Genomic DNA, 9,172 nt, shown 5'->3' with positions numbered 1-9,172 from the left:
AAGTACATGCGGATTTGTAGTTAATTTGCCTCTAAATGCCACCATTGTGTAGGGAGTGGATGAGAAAGTCGGATGACATAGAACTAGTGTGAACAGGTGATTGATAGTTGGTGGGCTGAGGGGACTCTTTCAATGTTATTTCTCTTTCTTTTTAAAAAAAAAGATGTCCCCAATTGTTTATGTAAATAACTGGCATTTGTTGTGGCATCCTCTTGACTGTTGCATCCTTTCCAGATGACCAAGGACTGAACCATTTTGATGCCATTTGAACGGTTCTGTGCAGAAGCTCGATGGTCCAGCAGCCACTCACCTTCACCCAGATGTGAACAGGAGTGCACGAGTATGTGCAAGCTGAGCTCTTTTGCTTGTCTCCATTTGCCAATCTCAGCTTAAGAACCCAAAATGTTTTTTTCAAACTTGAATTCAGCAGTAGTCAAATGCCTCAGTTTTTTTGGAAAGACGTGATCAAATGGAGCATGAATCTTCGCCTTTTTTTTGTACAATATTTGACAATTGAAATGCTCTAGTTGTGAATGTTACGTTTGGCTGACCTGACCGCCTCAAATCGTGATTAAAACAAAAGAAATTGCTGGTCTTTATTGTCCGAAAATATTAGCAACAAAGTGAGGGTTTTGTGAGTGTTTTGTGCTTTGTGGAAATGTTTATCATGTATACTCTTTTAGTTGTGGGATTGCAATGTACTCTGGTTGTATCATTTATTTTACAGAAAAGCAAACAATTTTTTAGAATCATGCTTACATTTATCAGACGTGTAGGTTCTATGACTGTACGTTGTACTGTAACTGGCCCAAACTCCAAGCATTTATTGCAAATATTTTCCAAATTCCATTACTTTGTTCATTTGTTGTACTGTCAGAGACTGTGAAATAAGAATGGGCAGATTGGAATGTATTATAGAGTTGATAAATATAACTTGACAAGAAATCTGCCTTTGTTCACAAGGATCAAACAAAGTTGTTGTTTGATCTTGAGCTCATGCAATACATGTTCACCTGTCGCTTTACCTATCATGTAGTTTTAGATCTCAGCAGTGCATTATTTTATATTCCTCTGATCAAGTGATAAATAGTCTGAAATCAGGGGTTTCAATGGTTCATATTAATACCGCACAACATAATCATTGCTGTGAATGGAGAATGCCATCACCTGATTTGAATTCCATGTTGAAACTTCATTTCATCATGTTCGAGAATTCATATTAGAATTCCTATCGGTTTAGTATATATTGAATGATGTTTTCACAACACTACTTATAAAAGCTATGGAATCTCTTATTCACATCCATAGCTACTTTAACCCTGAACCATCTAATAGTTTTGCATATTGCACATCAGTTTTTTTTGTACTTAAAAAAAAAAACTTTTCTCTCCCCATTTAATGACAATGGTGTAGATGCGAAAGAAATTTTGTTCCTGGCATAAACATATGTGGTTTATAAGAAAATATTAACCAAGATGAATATATGAAAACTATATTTTGTTTGTATTGCATATGGGCATGATTGGGATGAATTTAATGTGCACCGATCTTTGTTGTTATAGTTTGTGGAATCGCGTCAGAACTCTGCTGTTTACTCGATGAATTGATCCGTTTAATGCAACCCCTATTTGTTTTTGGATCACTAAATCCTTTTAACATTTTTATTATATTTAATTGTTTTAAATTAAAAGATAGAATTGATCATTTCTGCACGGTGATGTATTTTGTAAGTTACAATGGAAAGTGTACCTTCAATATATTTAAAATGTTTTGCTTAATTCTGTAAGCTTGATGTATGCTGTAGTGCACATTGCTCACTTAACACATTGCAAATTCCAACAGTCCGGATAAATCCCATTATACAGTTATCCAAATTTCTTGCACAATTGTTTTTGGAACGTCCAGTGGAAACATTTCAGAAGTTGTATAGAATTGTGACAGATGTGTTGTCCTTTCTCTGTCATTCTCTTTCTCTTTCCTCTACCAAATCACACATGTATTTTTTCCTCATGCTCCATTTCTTTGCCTCTGTGCTTGCTTTGTTTTTCGTATTCCCACCTTTTTGTCTGAGTGTTCATAGCGTTCTACTATTACGTGCAACTGCTAAGCATATTTATCAGTCCGTGTACGCAGAGCATGTTTGGTTGCACGTTGAACAAAATATGCCATTTTCAGTCAAAAATTATTAAGGAATCTATCAATCCCGCTAGTCTTTTTGGCTTGATTGTAGTTTGTTTAGATGAGGCTATATTTTTGGATGACATAAATATCTTGTTTAAATGATGGCACGCTATAAAGAGCAGGAAACATTGGAGCATTATCAGCTTGACTTAAGCAAAACAAAATGATTCACTCAGTACCGGCCAGCAGTCATCTCTCTTCTTGGTACTTTTTGTTCAGGGTAAATACCAGCAAAATTTAGAAAGAGGAAAGGCTACTCTCCTACTTCTTCTTATCGAGGCCAATATCACAAGATTAGAAATTGTCCAGCCAGAGCTGAACATACTTCTCGGCATCTGCATACAATGGTTCCTTGTGCGTAGTGGTGGAAAGATTGTTGGAAACATGGCTGCGACGTGAACGCTCTTTCCTTGACCCAGCTTCCCATTTGTAGATGGTTTATACGCTCCATAATTTTTGAAAGCGATGTGGTTCTTCTGTGAATGCATCCATCAGTCTCACCTCCAGGGCACATTGCTCAACAGTTGGGGAAAGTCAAGGATGGGCTTTTCAAAAGTGTTCAACACTGCTTCACGACCCCCCTCCCTTCCAAGGAAGGGGGGAAAAGTTTGATCAAACAGGCTGCATCAATAGTTCCATCCTCAATGGGAAAGACATACAGAGGTTGACCCTTTCTACTTTTATTTTTTTTTAAACATTACTTCTATTTGGAATGCTTCCAGTATTTGAAGTTAATATTTCTTTATGTGAAAATGGCCTCTTCTGCTGCTGTATTTGGACATAGATAGTTGTGATCTGTTCAGGCAAAAAGTTAAAACTCGACCCAACTATTGAGTCTGAGGACTTGCCACTTTTTTCATGCTCCACCCATTGATGTTAAAATATCTCAACTATGCTGCTGTTCAGAATCTCAACCTGGCCAAGCAGAATGTGCTTGGTTAACCCAGCATTTTAGACCCCTCCTCCATTTGTGTCCCCCATTGATACAACTTTATCCCCATGCAAAACCCTGAAGCCTATTTATTTACTGTCACTCTCTCATTGCTAAATTATAGCATATCGGGCAGCTTCTGTGGAAAGTAAACAGCATTAAAACCCTTCATCGGAATTGGGAAAGGAAAAAAAATAATTGGCTTCATATTGGTGGTATTGGTGAATATTAAACTGCAGTCAAAGTGGTGCACTTTTGCACCTTCTGTCACAATGGTCAGAGTGTTACTGGTACTTTCAATGATCGCTCGTTGTTTCAGGAAGAACTTGATGTAATTGTCAAAGGTACTTAAATATTGATACCTGGAAATAACCGAGTTTTTATTGGCAAGTTCCTCTTTTAATAAAAACTCTTCACTTTTGCTAAATTACTTTCAAATGCATTGGAAATGGCAAAGAAAGGCACGTGTGACAGACGCATCTTAAAAGTTTGAACTCAAGAATTTTGTTTTTTCTTTTGGTCATAGAAGCTTAATTATTTTAATTCAATGTTTATACTGTACTAGGGATGGAGCTACAAAAAGTGTGCTGGAATTATTGTGGATGTATCTCATAAAATACTGTCTTCTGAATCAAGTTTCATTTTATGTGTAGGAAAGAATTGCAGATGCTGGTTTAAACCTAAGGTAGACACAAAAGCTGGAGTAACTCAGTGGGTCCGACAGCTTCTCGGGAGAAAAGGAATCGGTGACGTTTCAGTTTCTGGTCTGAAGAAGGGTCTTGACCCGAAATGTCACCGATTTCTTTTCTCCAGAGATGCTGACTGACCTGCTGAGTTATTTCAGTGTTTTGTGTCTATCTTTGTCAGAGGTAGGGTGAAGTTCAGATGTATGTCCAAACTCGGCACACAACACAGTCCAGGAGCATGATACTGGCTTGCAAATCCAAAAAGGAAAGAGAACATTATTTAATGGATTGTGAAAGATTATGTTGCAATTGGGGTCTTCAGGTTCAAGCACTAGAAATTGTTTGGGGGAATAAAATTCCAGAAATACCAATACTGAATGAAAACACAAGATACAGGAAGTGTCAAGCAAGACAGTTAATATTTGATAGAGCAGGGCTGCTGTTTCAAACCAAGCCAGCTCTACTTCCTGCCTTCTCTCCCCATTCATCAGCCTTTCTGTTCTCAGATTGTTGACATTAGATGAGTTTAAAATACTCCAACACCCCTCGCCTTTGTCCCGATTCCATTTTCTTTTCTTCCACTTTGTTTGGGTAGAAATTACCACATTGTTGAAGTACTGTTTGATCTTGAGCTCAAAAAAATGTATGCCCTAACCCAGTGTATTTCTAGTTTTCTATTACTAACATTCCCAACGCTACCTATGCCCACATCATGCTAAAATGATTGTATTCATCAATTGCAAAACTGTGCTGGAGAAACTCAGCGGGTTAGGCAGCATCTTGAGGGAATGGACAGACAGCTTTTTGGGTTGGGACTCTTCTTCACACAGAGGATTGACAGCGTGGGTCTCCAGCCAAATTGTTATCTGTCCATTTCTCTCCACAGACACTGCCTGACCCACTCCAGCATTTTGTTTTGTTCAAAACTCTAACATCTGCAGTTCCTTGTGTTGCCATGTTCTTCAGTTGCCCAGCCTTAAATAATAGGTTGAACTCTGTAAACTGCAACACGCATTCTATCCATAGAAAGTGCAAACCATATTCCTCTTTGCGCTGATGCATACTGACTCTCTTTTCCCAGTGTTCCAAAACATCACCCACCCTGGGGAGATTTTCCAGGTTAGTTCAGATTATATTTTCTTGGATCTTTAAGGAGCTCTGGGTGCTTGAAATTTTAATTTTCATTCCGTTAATTGTAACAGTTTGCTTAATGATCTATGTGTATATTTGTTTTCAAAAGAATGTAAAATAATTATAAATAAGCTTTATAACCGAGCAGTGACATTATGGAATTTTGCAAAAGAATGACCAATCCCCTATCCTGCTGTGACCACCTTTTATGCAGAACATCTACATCAGTGGAATTATTCTAAAATTATAAAAGTTCCTGATAATGAAGCCTTGTGTTTGTTGATTGTGCTTGTGCTATTGAAATTACCAGAATAATGTTTGCAGTCATTGGAGATCTGTGGAGATGAGATACGTACATGAGCCTACTTGATAGTAGGGATGCACACAGTAGGCCAAATGGCCTCCCTGCTGTATGACTGACACCAGCCCCACACTTTGCATTTCCAAGTAAAGTTGACACAGACTTATTGCAGTATTGAGTAGTGATATGTTTGTACAGGTACTAATTCAGCAGCAGCAGCAGCAGCATGCCAAATGGAATTATCTCCCCTGCAGTAAAATTTATTTCTGTAAAGCAATTAATTGAAATAAAGTGTTAGACGTTTATCTAATCTTTAACATGCAATGAAAGGCGTAGACCTCAAATAATTAGTTTTTTGTTTTGTTCTTTAAATCTCAGCATTCAAGCTGAACGCCTGTTATTCTCACACTAATTACTAAAGTTCTGTCGGAGCATATGCAGTTTGAACAAAATATATTTTCATTCCAGGGAAAAGATTAGTTTATGCACTGTGGATCGGTTCACTCCCTTTAGTACTTCACTTTGTCATTTATTCAGTATTTAATCAACATTATTTTGACAGTGGTAAGAAGATCTGTTGCTTCCTGAAAAGTTTTTCAGTTGATTTACTTATTCATAGTTTTTTCATCTTGTTTTTCATCTTGGCTTCTCCTGATGTCATGGCTGTTCAGGACTTTGACTAGAAAGAGCTACAGCATCCATCTCCGAATATGCAACTTGCCCAATGGAAGCCAGTGAATTCTTGACTTGGACAGGATGAATGAATAGAACAGTAACAAGGCGATACAAATTGCCACATAAAATGCTTGTTTTATGCCATTTAGTACAAAAGTATAGTTTATCCAAAGAGAATTAAATAGCAAGTGCTCAGTGAATGTTTCACAGTGAATGGCAAGACTGTGGGGAGAGTTGTAGAGCAGAAGGATCTAGGAGTGCATGTATGTAGCTCCTTGAAAGTGGTGTCACAGGGTGATCAAGAGGACTTTGGTACATTGGCTTTCATCATTCATGGCATTGAGTATAGAAGTGAAGATGTTGTGTTACAGTTCTATAACACATTGCTGAGGCCACTGAACTGTTAAGTTTTGGTCATCCTGCTATACGAAGGATGTTGTTAAGCTGGAAAGTAGAAGATTTGTGAGGATGTTGCCAAGACTTGAAGGCCTGAGCTATGGGGAGAGGTTGAGTTTGGAGCACAGGAGGTTGAGGACTGATTTTATAGAGGTTTATATTTCACTGGTGGGTACATGGAACAAATTGCCAGAGGAAGTAATTGAGGCAGGTGCTATAACAACATTTAAAAGTCTTTTGGACGGGTACATGTATGAGAAAGGTTTAGTGATAAGTGGCTGTGTTGGCTGGTAGGATTAGTGTAGATGGGGATTTTTGGTCTGTGGTATTTAGTCTATCAGAGGAAATTCTGTTTGCCATACTTCAGCAACAGACTCCCAGCAAAAGTAATGCCCTCTCTTTAATTTGTGCATGCCCAGGTGGTCTTTCTCTTTTTCTTCAGCACATTTGCCTGCTCCTGCGTTACAGTAGCAGAATCAGTTGTGCGATGCATACTGATTGAAAGTCACTGGTGGTTTCTATGCAGAGGCATGTCACGTGCATGGAAACCAGCCATTGAACTTCATATTGCCCACCAGTGCTAGATTCTACATCGCAAATCAATTATAGAACGTGAGAAAGCATGTTACATAGAAATTTCAGGACATTGTACACCTGACAGTTTTCTTTTGCACTACCTGCTATGTTCAATTTATTTTACTCCAGAAATGAACAAAATCGTTTGGATTTAACAGAACACATTTTATGGAAACAAAAACCTCACTGATATGTTGAGTGTATTTCAAACCAGTACACAATATGTGCTGTGCTCATTTCACCTGAAGGCTCTGTAATCTGGCAGAAGCAAAAACATAGGATTATTTAGCAAATCCCTCTACAGAACAGCTGATATGAAAAATCATTAAATGAGTTACTTGTGATTTTCATGCCTTTCCACTGTTTATTGTGTGAGGCACTGACTTCTGAGCAACAGGCAGGTATTGAACACCAATTCAGGATAAATGTGTTGGGGTTGGCTGTGTGGCATTCTTTCCTTCCTTCATGACAGCTTGTTTGTACTCTTGTCATATTTAATTTTATCATCATCATTCTTCATGTACACTGCCAACAGCATCAGCAACAAAATGGCTGCAAATTAGCTATTATTTTACTGGTGTATGTATTTGGTGTGACCCGACAAGGGGTCTTTAAATGTTTGAGAATCTGGCATAACTTGATTTGAAATGTTGAACTCTTATGCACTGAACAGTAGAAAATTAACTCGAGGAGCCTAGCCCTGAACATTGATAGATTTGTGACACTGCAGGTTGATCAAGCAACAATGCATCCCTTAGTTGGTACTAAATGTTTGGCAAATGGTTAACTTTGTCATCTTTTTCCTGTTCAGGTTTTTGTATTGCCAGTAATGTCTTGGGCTGAAGATATTTGTATAGTTTTTTTAATCTGATGACCTTAAAGCATTAACTCGTCATATTATCTGGTCTTTTATAGCATCGAGTTTAACATTTATTGCGGTGTTATTTGGGCTGATTTGTACCGAGCTGAGCATGATTGTTTATCCTACATTCATACTGACATTACTGTTCATGGTTAGCTGAATATGGTATGTATAAGGATAAATGCATCAAAAACGTGGTGGAAAGAAAATGGGCAGTGAGCTGTGAAAGAGCAGATCGGGCAGTGAATGTGGAGAGAAAATGGAGCTAATACTGCAGATGAATAATCTTGCAGCAGATCTGGCCGGAACTGATACCAGCAGGAAATCTCAAACCGTCATCTCAAACTGTTAATTTTGATATTGAGACCCGAAGTTTGTCAGCTTCCCAGAGGCAGGATTAGATGTGGATTCTTGAGCTTGTGTTGAACCTAGTTGGGATGGGATAGTATTTGTATGGGACTTTCTGCAATGTTCCCCGAAGCCTGAGGAATGGCACCTCATCTTCTGACCACAGTCATTAGGATACATCAGTTTCAGATAGCTTGCTGTGAACCGAACAGAACATCTGCAAACATCCTTGATTTCCTTCTCTCTGCAGACGCTGTTTGATCTGTTAGGAATTCCAATGATTTCACACCTCCCGAAACAGGTTTCGCCTGCATTTCATAACTTCTACATGTCCCTGTGTTTGATTTCTCTCTTTCCAACTTCCCTCATCAATCTTTCAATTAGATTGTCCCAGAGACTGCAGAGTCATCTCAACAAGCTTAGTCTCGCCCTTTGTCCAATGCATTCCTCCTCTACCCTCTCACTTTCCACTTCTGATGAAGAGGGCATCGAAATGAAACATTAAGTCTGTTTCTCTTTCCAGAATTGTTGCCTGACCTGCTGAGTGTTTGTTATTTCAATAAGTGTTTACATCTAGCTTCCCCAACAGCTCATTGGGTAAAAGTATTTTCTAGTACAGTACTAAACAGTTCAGACAAGCTCACTGGTTTAATTCCTGGGCTATGCTTGATTTACTGAGATCATGAGACACTGCAGTAGAGATCCATCAAAGTCTAGTTCATACTGGTCTAGATTTGATCAGTCCACTGATCTCTTGGGTAAAGTTACTGAGGACTGCAGGTGCCTGTGTAAACATTTAAGAATTCATATCTTCAGGAAAAGTGCAACCTAACTTGTGTTACAATTAGTCTTAATGTTCCTTTGAAGAGCAGCCATTGAAAAACCTCTGTACTGAACTCTGCACTCTTTGCTACTTTCTGATCATGTCATGAGCCAATGCACGCGCACACACACACACACACACACACACACACACACACACACACACACACACACACACACACACACACACACACACACATACACACGCACGCACACACACACACACACACGGTCTGGTGCCAGAGACAAAATGCACCTCCATT

General features: G+C 38.7%; 1 protein-coding gene across 2 annotated transcripts in view; it reads left to right on the top strand.

Annotated features, from left to right (window-relative positions):
* The window catches only part of ncs1 (neuronal calcium sensor 1), a 53,212-nt gene extending 49,957 nt beyond the window's left edge, over positions 1-3,255 (top strand). For both annotated transcript variants that reach the window (XM_033049221.1, XM_033049222.1), the window contains exon 9: positions 235-3,255. The gene's annotated coding sequence lies outside the window, so the exon portion shown is untranslated. The remainder of the gene's footprint in view (positions 1-234) is intronic.
* The last annotated feature ends 5,917 nt before the right edge of the window (positions 3,256-9,172 follow it).

This window comes from Amblyraja radiata, chromosome 32 (assembly GCF_010909765.2).
Source record: "Amblyraja radiata isolate CabotCenter1 chromosome 32, sAmbRad1.1.pri, whole genome shotgun sequence".
Lineage (NCBI taxonomy): Eukaryota > Metazoa > Chordata > Chondrichthyes > Rajiformes > Rajidae > Amblyraja > Amblyraja radiata.
The sequence above is the reverse complement of the archived record's forward strand: the minus strand, read 5'-3'. Positions and strand labels throughout refer to the sequence as shown.